The sequence below is a fragment of the Arachis hypogaea genome, chromosome 7 (genome assembly GCF_003086295.3).
Source record: "Arachis hypogaea cultivar Tifrunner chromosome 7, arahy.Tifrunner.gnm2.J5K5, whole genome shotgun sequence".
NCBI lineage: Eukaryota > Viridiplantae > Streptophyta > Magnoliopsida > Fabales > Fabaceae > Arachis > Arachis hypogaea.
In genome coordinates this window covers 58,147,838-58,161,588 of record NC_092042.1, presented here as the reverse complement: position 1 = coordinate 58,161,588, position 13,751 = coordinate 58,147,838, and the positions used below count along the sequence as shown (strand labels likewise).

Sequence of the window (13,751 nt, the reverse complement as noted above, 5' to 3'; positions counted from 1 at the left end):
TATCCAACATCATAAAAAGAAGAATTGAAAATGAATTTATAAAAATTAGAGAGCAATGTAAGATGGGTATTGATAAAATATAAGTGTAACAATTGCTTGAGTTGGAGAGCAGCATGAACAATGCCCTTACCTCATCATCATTATGAACCTGAAACATACTTGAAAGTATTATTTTCAAAACTTTGGCAAACAAAAATACAAAGTTTCTCAGAAGGATATTTAACCAATTCACTTTATGCAAATAAAATATATACGCCTGGAAGAATTTTCACTTATAACAGAAAGCACAATCCCTTTCTTCTTCCCCCTTTCATCATTAACTTGCAATTTTTCCTTGTCATCCCTCAATTCCTATTCTCTCATTTCGTAAAATAAACCGAAAGATTCGTAATAAAAAATTCTCCCTCAACAATGAAAGTAAATTTATACTCGTGATTGTGAATTTATGATAATTGATGGTATCATAAAGTAATGCAAAATGTATGAAATTCAAGTATGAGAAGTAGTATTAATCTCAACGAAAGTACTTAGAAATTGAACTTAAGCTTAAAATATTCTTAGCAAAATTTAATTGGGATTTATCAAATTCACACAACTGGATAAATAAGAAAAATAGTGAGAACATACAAAAAAGCATAAAGACAAATAAAAGAATCACAGAAACAAAAAAAGCAGTGAATCAAGGCTGTGTGTTTCAAATTCCATAGGAGCTACGAATTTGAAATTATTTTCCCGTTTCATTGTTTGAATTTGAACAACACCATTTCACTCAAGTTCAATCATTTCATTATTTCTCTATCCGTTCAATCTCACCAAATCCTAGCCTAATATTACATTCTGTACAATTCAATTCATCTTATAAAACATGCAGATAATAATAAGTATATAAATAAATAAACAAATTTTTTTCCCAAGCCAATATTTGGCATAGACCCTTCTCTATTTTTCCCTTTAATTTTCCTTACAGAAGCAGAAGAGTGTAACAAAGCTCTTAGTTACCACTTACCAATATTGAAAAGTATGCTCAAAATATCTCAACTTGCACTGCTTCGGAAGGGTAAGCCTCCCCTGAACCAAAGAAATGCACAATACCTCAACACAGTATCACATTTCAACACAAAATTCACTTTACAAACCACTAAAATCGTGGAAAACAACCCAGACACGTCTGTTTGCTCCAACGAAAGAAAGAAATTTAGCATGGTGAAATATAGATAGATTAGAATACATAGCACTAACCTTGTGGATCTGAATTGCTGGATCTGGTGGATGGAAGGCGCAATAGAGAGATGTTGATATGAGTGTGGTGAGATTTGACCATAGTCTTTCAAATCAAGTGGCCGAAGATACTCTTTCCTTATAGCTCAGTCGAAGCAATTTCTCCATACAGCTGTTCTTTTTCTTGTTCGATCGTATATGGCTCTTCACACGATGTCGTTTTGCCCGTTTCCAGTGTAGAGTGGTAATCTAAATCATCAACAAATCTATTTGACTATTTATAAACACTTTTTTAAAACACAGCTTTTGAACTAATTTAATATTTATAGATCAACCCTTACAACTTTTTTTCATTTTATAAAACCTCCTAGGTCTTTAGAGGACCACATTATTCTTTTTCCATAGTAGAACCAACCTTCTATTTTTTTGTCTCTGAGTAGGAATGGTAAAATTCTCCAAAACACGGGAGATTCGACTGTAGAAAAATTGTTTTCAGGAAAATAGAGACGGGACAAAATTTCTCTTAGGCATGCGCATAAATTTGAATGGGAATTTCTATTTCGTTTTCACTAATCTCCGAAATTTATAAATTTATTTAATTGTCTTTAATAATTTATTTCTTATATATCATTTTTAGTCATTTCACATGTAGTGACGAATCTAAAAAATTTTGATAATGGGAACGAAATATATATAACATGATAATAATTCTTATAATAAAAATATTACATTTACATAAAAAATTAGCTATCAAATTTTCTACTATAAATTTGTGTATAAATACATATATTATTTAACTTATTTTTAATGTGTATTTTATATTTCAAAATTTGTATTTTAAAATTTATTCTGCACAAGTGATTATTTTATGTATATATAGCATAATTGTTGTTATAATTATATTTTGTTATTGTAAAATATCATTCGGTTTCGAAATATCTAATTACAAATTAAAATACTAAAACAGTAATTTAGATAATAACATATAATTTAAAATTTAATTTTTTATATTTCATATTTTGAAACCTTGACAATATAATTAAAATGTCTTTTTTTTGTATATGTTGTTAAACAATCATTTAAAAGTCAATTTTCATACAATTAGCTCTTGATGATATTCATAGTTGAAAAAATTCATTCAATTAGTGTAGTTATTATGAAAAAAACTAAAGTTAATGTTAAAAGAAGAAACACAAATGGATAGATAATATTCTTTTGAGACGATTTCTAAGAAAGAACACCAATCTTATTTATATTTGAAAATTAATCATTATAATAGACATCTAATATAAAGTTCTCAAATTGACTATCAAGTGCCGAAAGTTGAATAAAAAATCATTGTGGGGTCAAATTTAATAATTTAGTGGGGGCAAATAAATATTATTATTATTATATACTACTCAATAAAATTCCAAATTGTAGTGGGGGCGCTTGTCCCCACACCCATAAGAGTAGATCCGTCACTGTTCACATGCCATATATATGTAGAGAGAAAGAGAAAGAGTAACCCAAAATTTCTAATCCTTATTTGGATGACTCTTCTTCAATTCATACATCCCTAGCATCGTCCATACTCCATTCAACCTCTCTGCAGCCACTCCCTTGCCACTCTCCCGTCTCACCACATTGTCACCCCTCATCGTTTCATCACTCTCATTGCCTCGTTCTCTATATTCATGGCATTTCTTTCCACAACTCTGTCGTCGTATCCATTCTTCTCTCTGATGCCGTGTCCTCCATCTCATCCACTGCTTTGTGCTTTGACTCACACGTGGCGTCCCCCACCGCATCATTTTAAAAGAAGTTACCATCTTGTTATTTAGACTTTTTATATAAAATCTTGTTATTTTTGTATAGGATGAATACTTTCAGTTCTATTCCTATGGAAAATAATAATTAGTCAGAACTATTAGAGAGATGGAGAATGGGGTCTTTGCGAAAAATGGGACCTTGTGGATAATGGGGATGGGGAGCAATATTCCCCCACAGCGAAGAATAGGAACGGAGACGAAGAGCAAATCTGGAGGCGAGAATAGGGAGCAGGGAGGTATTTCCCGCCCCCGTCCTCGCCCTATCCCGTTGACATCCCTAACTTTGACTTAGGTAGGTAATATTCGCTTGACATCTACTTTTATTCTTTTGTCCTTGGTTTTTCTACCTTTCTTGGCTTTGACTTAAGTAGGTAAAATATGAAGGTTTGAAAGGGTAGAATAAGAATTTAAAAATTTAAAGATTTAATTGAATATAATAAAATAATATATTTATATATAACATATATATTTTTTAGAATTTTTAATTAGTTAGTTTTATAATTTTTGTAATTATATATTTATATTTTTTAGTTAGATTTTTATACTATTTTTAAATTTTGTAATGAGGTCGTTTTTGTGCGAAAAATGTCACAATTAATGTAATATTCTTTTAAAAACTTTGTGGTCAATGATTTAATTAGATTTTTAATTACAAGTACTTTTAAGTTGTGAATTAATATTCTCTTTAAATGTAATATTTTTTACACTGGTAAAGACTTAATTACAAAATTAAAAAATAATGTAGGGGCTAAATTGAAAGAAAAAAGTATAAAAACCTAATTACAAATTAGATAAAATTATAGAGACTAACAGAGTAATTAAATCCTTTTTTAAAAAAATAAAATTTTTGTATTTTATTATTTTAAAGATTTAATTACTCTGTTGGTCTTTATAATTTTGTCAAATTTACAATTAGATCCCTATACTTTTTTTCTTTTCAATTGGGTTCCTACACTGCTTTTAATTTTGTAATTAGATCCTTTTATGTCAAAAATATTAAAATTAACAAAATAATTTTCTCTGAAAACATGTGATCAAAGATCTAATTATGTTCTTAATACTAAATATCTTTAATTTGTGGAGAAATATTTAGTTGATTTCAATATTTTTTATATTAGAAAGGATCTAATTACAAAATTAAAAATAATGTAGGGACCGAATTTAAAAGAAAAAAGTATAGAGACCTAATTAAAAATTTAGTGAAACTATAAGGACCAAGACAGTAATTAAACCTATTTTAAACTAGATAGTCGCTAACGCGTGTAAGTATAGTAAACTAGGATTTGAAAGTCTCTGCTAGAGTTTGTGTGCTAACTAAGGCTCGAGAGTTTTTGACCTGTGAGAGTGTTTTCTAACGTTCCGTTTAGTTGATGTATAGGATGAAACATAGACAAAAAGACACAAAGCACAGACATTAAAAACATAGACATAAAATATTTGTGTTTATATATTGTGTTTGACAAAAATAATAAATAAGACACACAAATATTTAGAAAATATTGAATTACCCTTCATTCAACCACAAGTTTTACCACCACCACTGTACACCTATCACTCCAAATACTGCATGTCATCGTCATTGAATTTTTATTTCTTTAAGTATTTTTTATTTCTTCTAATATCATCTCAAATTATCATTCAAATACTAAATATAAAATTTTCTTGAAAAAATAGAAAATCAAAGTCCAGAAGTTATCAAAGATTAATCAAAATTCAAATAAGTAAAAAATTAAATGTACAATTTTTTTCTTGAAAAAAAAGCAGAACAAATTTGGTTGTACAATCTAAATGAGAAAGAGAAAAAAGAAAGGTTTGGAGAGATAAGAGGACAAAGTTAAAAATTTTAAAAATTAAATAAGGATAAAAAGTTAAAAATTAGTGTCCCATAAGTTGTGTCTTTGTGTCTTACCATATTGGAGGTACACAAATTTAGTGTCTTTATATCCATCCGTGTCCTCCCGTGTCCTTTGAAAATCTGTGTCTCCACAAACCAAACAGCAGACATGTGTCACCGTGACATCAACCAAATGCTTCTAAGAGTGAGAAACTATAATGCACGGACACTGACATGGACATGACACGATATAGGACACGCAGACACATGAATTTAAAATTCTTAAAGACACGGGGACATGGTATATATATAAAATCCTTAACTATTTTCTCATACTATTTTCACCAACTGTTCTTTACTTGCTTGCTTGAATTATCTGATTTACTGTTTTATGATACTGGAACAGAAATACTCAATTTAACTTGTCTGATTAGTCTAATCACTCAACTATTATTGCTCAGTCCATTAATCCCCGTGGGATCGACACTCACTCACCTGAGTTATTACTTGGTATGACCCAATGCACTTACTGGTTAGTTTGTGGTATTCGAAATTCACATCAAGTTTTTGTCACCTGCGTGATCGACGGGATTGAGATCACTTGGCGTCACCATCGTTGTCGTGAGATATACGCTGTCGTCATCGATCTTTCCACAAAGCCACTGCATGAGAGAGGGATGCCGTCGAGGAGCGAAAGAACCTTGTGAGAAAGGAGCTCATTGTTGCCGCTGCATGTGTCGCCACCGTTCGCGCACTCCGTCGCCGCTACTGGAGATGTGGTCACCGAGCCTTTGGTTGCCGAGAAATAGCATTGTCAGTGGCGGAGGTTGCTGTCGGAGCTACTATTCCATTTCGTCATTCTTTATTACAATAAGTTGTTCTCGCTCCGAAACTCTTGCTATACTTGTTTTTGTTATTTGTTGTTAAGATTTTGAGGTATGGATGTTGTAGGATTAATTTACTGAGACTACATACGGTGAAAGTTGCCACTGTTGCTGCTACTAGTCGATTTGGAGGTTCTGCTACCGGGTCGATTTGGAGTTGCTGCTACATCGTTCTGTCATTACAGTAAGTATCTCTATCTCGGAACTCTCACTGTTATTATCGTGTTATATGTTATTAAGGATTTTGCGACATTGATGTTTTAGGATTGAGTTATCGAGGTTGCATGTTGTGACTAAAGCGGCTGCTGTTGTTGTGAAAGTAAACGAAGACATGGATATAGTTGCTGCTGTTGCGAGCCGAGGAAAAACAGGATTTACTACGTTTAATTATACAAATTTTGGCTAGTTGAGGTAGGGGATTGTTTTAAAATTAAAAATGTTTTGGGTTTGAATACCTAATGAGTTCAGTGAATTAATGCAAATGAATGAATCGCTGTGATTCAAGTGATTTTCTTCTGTGGTTGAGGTTGTGGCTGATTTTGTTATTGATTTTTTGATTTTTGAATCTTTGGTAAAAATGATTGAATATGTCAATTCTGAACTTTTATTTTAAATTGGTATGGATTGATTCTAAATGTCGGATTCGGAAATATTAAATTGAAATGCTAATTTTGTTGGGTTGAGGTTGAATAGAGGGAACCCATGAAGGGTGAAAAATCTCTGGCTTTTAGAGGTGGTTCTATCAAAATTTTTGTAAAAATTTAAAGGGTTTTGGAAGTTTGGTTTAAACGAGAAATGAGTTCCCTAATTTCAGTTTGTGAGAATGATTTATGATTTAACCTATATAATTTTAAATAACGACAAAAAGAGATTTAATTAATTAATTGAAGTTTTAAAAAGGCAAGTTACTTTATCAAATTACGGGTACAGGTTTAGGAAGTGTGAGAGGAAATACCGTTAATAGAGTTAGGTGATGGACTTAAAGGAAAAAAAGATAATTGGGGAAGTTTGGCTTGTGATAATGGTATCGAATTTTGGGAGTATTATATTCAAATTGAGGATTTAGAGAAGTTTGGCTTGTCAATCTATAAAGTGACTAATTAGAGAAATGATTTAATGAGATTGAATAGGTTATGCCGTGTTTGAGTTAGATTGTTTTTGGATATTGGTGCACGAAATTGTGATCAATACTTTTCACACATCAAATAATCCCCGGTAATGAATCCAAAAACTTGGTGTTCAATACCATGGCATAAACACAACTTCGCACAACTAACCAGCAAGTGTACTGGGTCATCCAAGTAATAAACCTTACGCGAGTAAGGGTCGATCCCACAGAGATTGTTGGTATGAAGCAAGCTATGGTCACCTTGTAAATCTCAGTCAGGCAAACTCAAATGGGTATGGTGATAAACGAATAAAACATAAAGATAAAGATAGAGATACTTATGTAATTCATTGGTAGGAATTTCAGATAAGCGTATGAAGATGCTTGTCCCTTCCGTCTCTCTGCTTTCCTACTGTCTTCATCCAATCCTTCCTACTCCTTTCCATGGCAAGCTTAAGCAAGGGTTTCACCGTTGTCAGTGGCTACCTCCCATCCTCTCAGTGGAAATGTTCAACGCACCCTGTCACGGCACGGCTATCCATCTGTCGGTTCTCGATCAGGCCGGAATAGAATCCAGTGATTCTTTTGCGTCTGTCACTAACGCCCCGCCCTCAGGAGTTTGAAGCACGTCACAGTCATTCAGTCATTGAATCCTACTCAGAATACCACAGACAAGGTTAGACCTTCCGGATTCTCTTGAATGCCGCCATCAGTTCTAGCCTATACCACGAAGACTCTGATCTCACGGAATGGCTGGCTCGGTTGTCAGGCGAGCACTCGGTTGTCAGGCGATCAACCATGCATCGTGTATCAGGAATCCAAGAGATATTCACCCAATCGAAGGTAGAACGGAGGTGGTTGTCAGTCACACGTTCATAGGTGAGAATGATGATGAGTGTCACGGATCATCACATTCATCAAGTTAAAGAACAAGTGATATCTTAGAACAAGAACAAGCGGAATTGAATAGAAGAACAATAGTAATTGCATTAATACTCGAGGTACAGCAGAGCTCCACACCTTAATCTATGGTGTGTAGAAACTCCACCGTTGAAAATACATAAGAACAAGAGTGATCATTGGTTTCGGCCCCAAAGAGGGAACCAGAAGAACCAAGATGAAAATACAATAGTATAATGTCCTACTTATAGAAAACTAGTAGCCTAGGGTGTACAGAGATGAGTAAATGACATAAAAATCCATTTCCGGGCCCACTTGGTGTGTGCTTGGGCTGAGCAATGAAGCATTTTCGTGTAGAGACTCCTCTTGGAGTTAAACGCCAGCTTTGGTGCCAGTTTGGGCGTTTAACTCCCATTTTGGTGCCAGTTCCGGCGTTTAACGCTGGGATTTCTGAGGGTGACTTTGAACGCCGGTTTGGGCCATCAAATCTTGGGCAAAGTATGGACTATCATATATTGCTGGAAAGCCCAGGATGTCTACTTTCCAACGCCGTTGAGAGCGCCAATTGGGCTTCTGTAGCTCCAGAAAATCCACTTCGAGTGCAGGGAGGTCAGAATCCAACAGCATCTGCAGTCCTTTTTAGTCTCTGAATTAGATTTTTGCTCAGGTCCCTCAATTTCAGTCAGAAAATACCTGAAATCACAGAAAAACACACAAACTCATAGTAAAGTCCAGAAAAGTGAATTTTAACTAAAAACTAATAAAAATATACTAAAAACTAACTAGATCATACTAAAAACATACTAAAAACAATGCCAAAAAGCGTACAAATTATCCGCTCATCACAACACCAAACTTAAATTGTTGCTTGTCCCCAAGCAACTGAAAATCAAATAAGATAAAAAGAAGAGAATATGCAATGAATTCCAAAAACATCTATGAAGATCAGTATTAATTAGATGAGCGGGGCTTTTAGCTTTTTGCCTCTGAACAGTTTTGGCATCTCACTCTATCCTTTGAAATTCAGAATGATTGGCTTCTTTAGAAACTCAGAATCCAGATAGTGTTATTGATTCTCCTAGTTAAGTATGATGATTCTTGAACATAGCTACTTATTGAGTCTTGGCCGTGGCCCAAAGCACTCTGTCTTCCAGTATTACCACCGGATACATATATGCCACAGACACATAATTGGGTGAACCTTTTCAGATTGTGACTCAGCTTTGCTAGAGTCCCCAATTAGAGGTGTCCAGGGTTCTTAAGCTCACTCTTTTTGCCTTGGATCACAACTTTATTTCTTTCTTTTTCTTTCTTTTCTCTTTTTTTTTCGTTTCCTTTTCTTCCCTCTCTTTTTTTTTTTCGTTTTTCTCCCCTTTTTTTTATATTCACTGCTTTTTCTTGCTTCAAGAATCATTTTTATGATTTTTCAGATCCTCAGTAACATGTCTCCTTTTTCATCATTCTTTCAAGAGCCAACATTCATGAACCACAAATTCAAAAGACATATGCACTGTTTAAGCATACATTCAGAAAACAAAAATATTGCCATCACATCAAAATAATTAAACTCTTATAAAATTCAAAATTCATGCAATTCTTTTCTTTTCCAATTAAGAACATTTTTCATTCAAGAAAGGTGATGGATTCATAGGACATTCATAACTTTAAGGCATAGACACTAAGATACTAATGATCACAAGACACAAACATAGACAAACATAAGCACTAAAATTTCGAAAAACAGGAAAATAAAGAACAAGGAAATTAAAGAACGGGTCCACCTTAGTGATGGCGGCTCTTTCTTCCTCTTGAAGATCCTATGGAGTGCTTGAGCTCCTCAATGTCTCTTCCTTGTCTTTGTTGCTCCTCTCTCATGATTCTTTGATCTTCTCTAATTTCATGGAGGATGATGGAGTGTTCTTGATGCTCCACCCTTAGTTGTCCCATATTGGAACTCAATTCTCCTAGGGAGGTGTTTAGTTGCTCCCAATAGTTTTGTGGAGGAAAGTGCATCCCTTGAGGTATCTCAGGGATCTCATGATGAGTGGGGTCTCTTGTGTGCTTCATCCTCTTCTTAGTGATGGGCTTGTCCTCATCAATAGGGATGTCTCCCTCTATGTCAACTCCAACTGAATAACAGAGGTGACAAATGAGATGAGGGAAGGCTAACCTTGCCAAGGTAGAGGACTTGTCCGCCACCTTGTAAAGTTCTTGAGATATAACCTCATGAACTTCTATTTCTTCTCCAATCATGATGCTATGAATCATGATAGCCCGGTCTATGGTAACTTCGGGTCGGTTGCTAGTGGGAATGATTGAGCGTTGAATAAACTCTAACCATCCTCTAGCCACGGGCTTGAGGTCATGCCTTCTCAGTTGAACCGGCTTTCCTCTTGAATCTCTCTTCCATTGGGCGCCCTCTTCACAAATAACTGTGAGGACTTGGTCCAACCTTTGATCAAAGTTGACCCTTCTAGTGTATGGATGTTCATCTCCTTGCATCATGGGCAAATTGAATGCCATCCTTACACTTTCTGGACTAAAATCCAAGTATTTCCCCCGAACCATAGTAAGATAGTTCTTTGGATCTGGGTTCACACTTTGATCATGGTTCTTGGTGATCCATGCATTGGCATAGAACTCTTGAACCATTAAGATTCCGACTTGTTGAATGGGGTTGGTAAGAACTTCCCAAACTCTTCTTCGGATCTCATGTCGGATCTCCGGATATTCACCCCTTTTGAGTGAAAAAAGGATCTCGGGGATCACCTTCTTCAAGGCCACAACTTCATAGAAGTGGTCTTGATGCACCCTTGAGATGAATCTTTCCATCTCCCATGACTCGGAGGTGGAAGCTTTTGCCTTCCCTTTTCTCTTTCTAGAGGTTTCTCCGGCCTTGGATGCCATAAATGGTTATGGAAAAACAAAAAGCAATGCTTTTACCACACCAAACTTAAAAGGTTTGCTCGTCCTCGAGCAAAAGAAGAAAGAAGAGAGTAGAAGAAGAAGAAATGAGGAAGAAGGGAATGGCTTTGTGTTCGGCCAAAAGGGGGAGAAGTGGTGTTTAGGTTGTGTGAAAATGAAGGAGTGAAGATGGGTTTATATAGGAGTGGGGGGTGGTGATGGTTCGGCTATGTTAGGGTGGGTTTAGGAGGGAAAGTGTTTTGAATTTGAATGGTTGGGTAGGTGGGGTTTTATGAAGGATGGATGTGAGTGGTGAAGAGAAAGATGGGATTTGATAGGTGAAGGGTTTTTGGGGAAGAAGTGTTGAGGTGATTGGTGAATGGGTGAAGAAGAAGAGAGAGAGTGGTGGGGTAGGTGGGGATCCTGTGGGGTCCACAGATCCTGAGTTGTCAAGGAAAAGTCATCCCTGCACCAAATGGCAAGCAAAATCTCGTTTTGTGCCAATTCTGGTGTTAAACGCCGGGCTGGTGCCCATTTCTGGCGTTTAACGCCAGCTTCTTGCCCTTTTCTGGCGTTTAACGCCAGTCTGGTGCCCCTTTCTGGCGTTAAACGCCCAGAATGGTGCCAGACTGGGCGTTAAACGCCCAACAGCTAGCCTCACTGGCGTTTAAACGCCAGTACGCTCTCCTCCAGGGTGTGCTGTTTTTCTTTCTGTTTTTCATTCTGTTTTTGCTTTTTTTTCATTGATTTTGTGACTTCTCATGATCATCAACCTAAAAAAAAAACATAAAATAACAAAGGAAAATAGATAAAATATAACATTGGGTTGCCTCCCAACAAGCGCTTCTTTAATGTCAGTAGCTTGACAGAGGACTCTCATGGAGCCTCAGAAATGCTCAGAGCCATGTTGGAACCTCCCAACACCAAACATAGAGTTTGAATGTGGGGGTTCAACACCAAACTTAGAGTTTGGTTGTGGCCTCCCAACACCAAACTTAGAGTTTGACTGTGGGGGCTCTGTTTGGCTCTGTTTTGAGAGAAGCTCTTCATGCTTCCTCTCCATGGTGACAGAGGGATATCCTTGAGCCTCAAACACAAAGGATTCTTCATTCACTTGAATGATCAATTCTCCTCTATCAACATCAATCACAGCCCTTGCTGTGGCTAGGAAGGGTCTGCCAAGGATGATGGATTCATCCATGCACTTCCCAGTCTCTAGGACTATGAAATCAGTAGGGATGTAATGGTCTTCAACTTTTACCAGAACATCCTCTACAAGTCCATAGGCTTGTTTTCTTGAATTGTCTGCCATCTCTAGTGAGATTTTTGCAGCTTGCACCTCAAAGATCCTTAACTTCTCCACTACAGAGAGAGGCATGAGGTTTACACTTGACCCTAAGTCACACAAGGCCTTCTTGAAGGTCATGGTGCCTATGGTACAAGGTATTGAAAATTTCCCAGGATCCTGTCTCTTTTGAGGCAGTTTCTGCCTAGACAAGTTATCCAGTTCTTTGGTGAGCAAATGGGCTTCATCCTCCCAAGTCTCATTTCCAAATAACTTGTCATTTAACTTCATGATTGCTCCAAGGTATTTAGCAACTTGCTCTTCAGTGACATACTCATCCTCTTCTGAGGAAGAATACTCATCAGAGCTCATGAATGGCAGAAGTAAGTCCAATGGAATCTCTATGGTCTCATTTTAAGCCTCAGATTCCCATGGTTCCTCATTGGGGAACTCATTGGAGGCCAGTGGACATCCATTGAGGTCTTCCTCAGTGGTATTCACTGCCTCTCCTTCCTCCCAAAATTCGGCCATGTTGATGGCCTTGCACTCTCCTTTTGGATTTTCTTCTATATTGCTTGGAAGAGTACTAGGAGGGAGTTTAGTAATTTTCTTGCTCAGCTGACCCACTTGTGCCTCCAAGTTTCTAATGGAGGACCTTGTTTCAGTCATGAAACTTTGAGTGGTTTTGATTAGATCAGAGACCATGGTTGCTAAGTCAGAGGTATTCTGCTTAGAACTCTCTGTCTGTTGCTGAGAAGATGATGGAAAAGGCTTGCTATTGCTAAACCTGTTTCTTCCACCATTATTATTGTTGAAACCTTGTTGAGGTCTCTGTTGATCATTCCATGAGAAATTTGGATGATTTCTCCATGAAGAATTATAGGTGTTTCCATAGGATTCTCCCATGTAATTCACCTCTTCCATTGAGGGGTTCTCAGGATCATAGGCTTCTTCCTCAGATGAAGCCTCCTTAGTACTGCTTGGTGCATTTTGCATTCCAGACAGACTTTGAGAAATCATATTGACTTGTTGAGTCAATATTTTGTTCTGAGCCAATATGGCATTCAGAGTGTCAATCTCAAGAACTCCTTTCTTCTGACTAGTCCCATTGTTCACAGGATTTCTTTCAGAAGTGTACATGAATTGGTTATTTGCAACCATTTCAATCAGCTCTTGAGCTTCTGTAGGCGTCTTCTTCAGATGAAGAGAGCCTCCAGCAGAGCTATCCAAAGACATTTTGGATAGTTCAGAGAGACCATCATAGAAAATACCTATGATGCTCCATTCAGAAAGCATATCAGAAGGACACTTTCTGATTAATTGTTTGAATCTTTCCCAAGCTTCATAGAGGGATTCTCCTTCCTTCTGTCTGAAGGTTTGGACTTCCACTCTAAGCTTACTCAATTTTTGAGGTGGAAAGAACTTTGCCAAGAAGGCATTGACTAGCTTTTCCCAAGAGTCCAGGCTTTCTTTAGGTTGAGAGTCCAACCATGTTCTAGCTCTGTCTCTTACAGCAAAAGGGAATAGCATAAGTCTGTAGACCTCAGGGTCAACCCCATTAGTCTTGACAGTGTCACAGATTTGCAAGAATTCAGCTAAAAACTGATGAGGATCTTCCAATGGAAGTCCATGGAACTTGCAATTCTATTGCATTAGAGAAACTAATTGAGGCTTAAGCTCAAAGTTGTTTGCTCCAATGGCAGGGATAGAGATGCTTCTCCCATAAAAGTCGGGAGTAGGTGCAGTAAAGTCACCCAGCACCTTCCTTGCATTGTTGGCATTGTTGTTGTTTTCGGCTGCCATGGGT

General features: G+C 36.6%; 1 non-coding gene across 1 annotated transcript; it reads left to right on the top strand.

The window, feature by feature from the left end:
• The first annotated feature begins 13,234 nt into the window (after positions 1–13,234).
• On the top strand, positions 13,235–13,342 carry LOC112704580 (small nucleolar RNA R71). Its single transcript, XR_003155197.1, has one exon. It is a non-coding gene; the product is annotated as a small nucleolar RNA R71 (small nucleolar RNA).
• Positions 13,343–13,751: the final 409 nt, after the last annotated feature.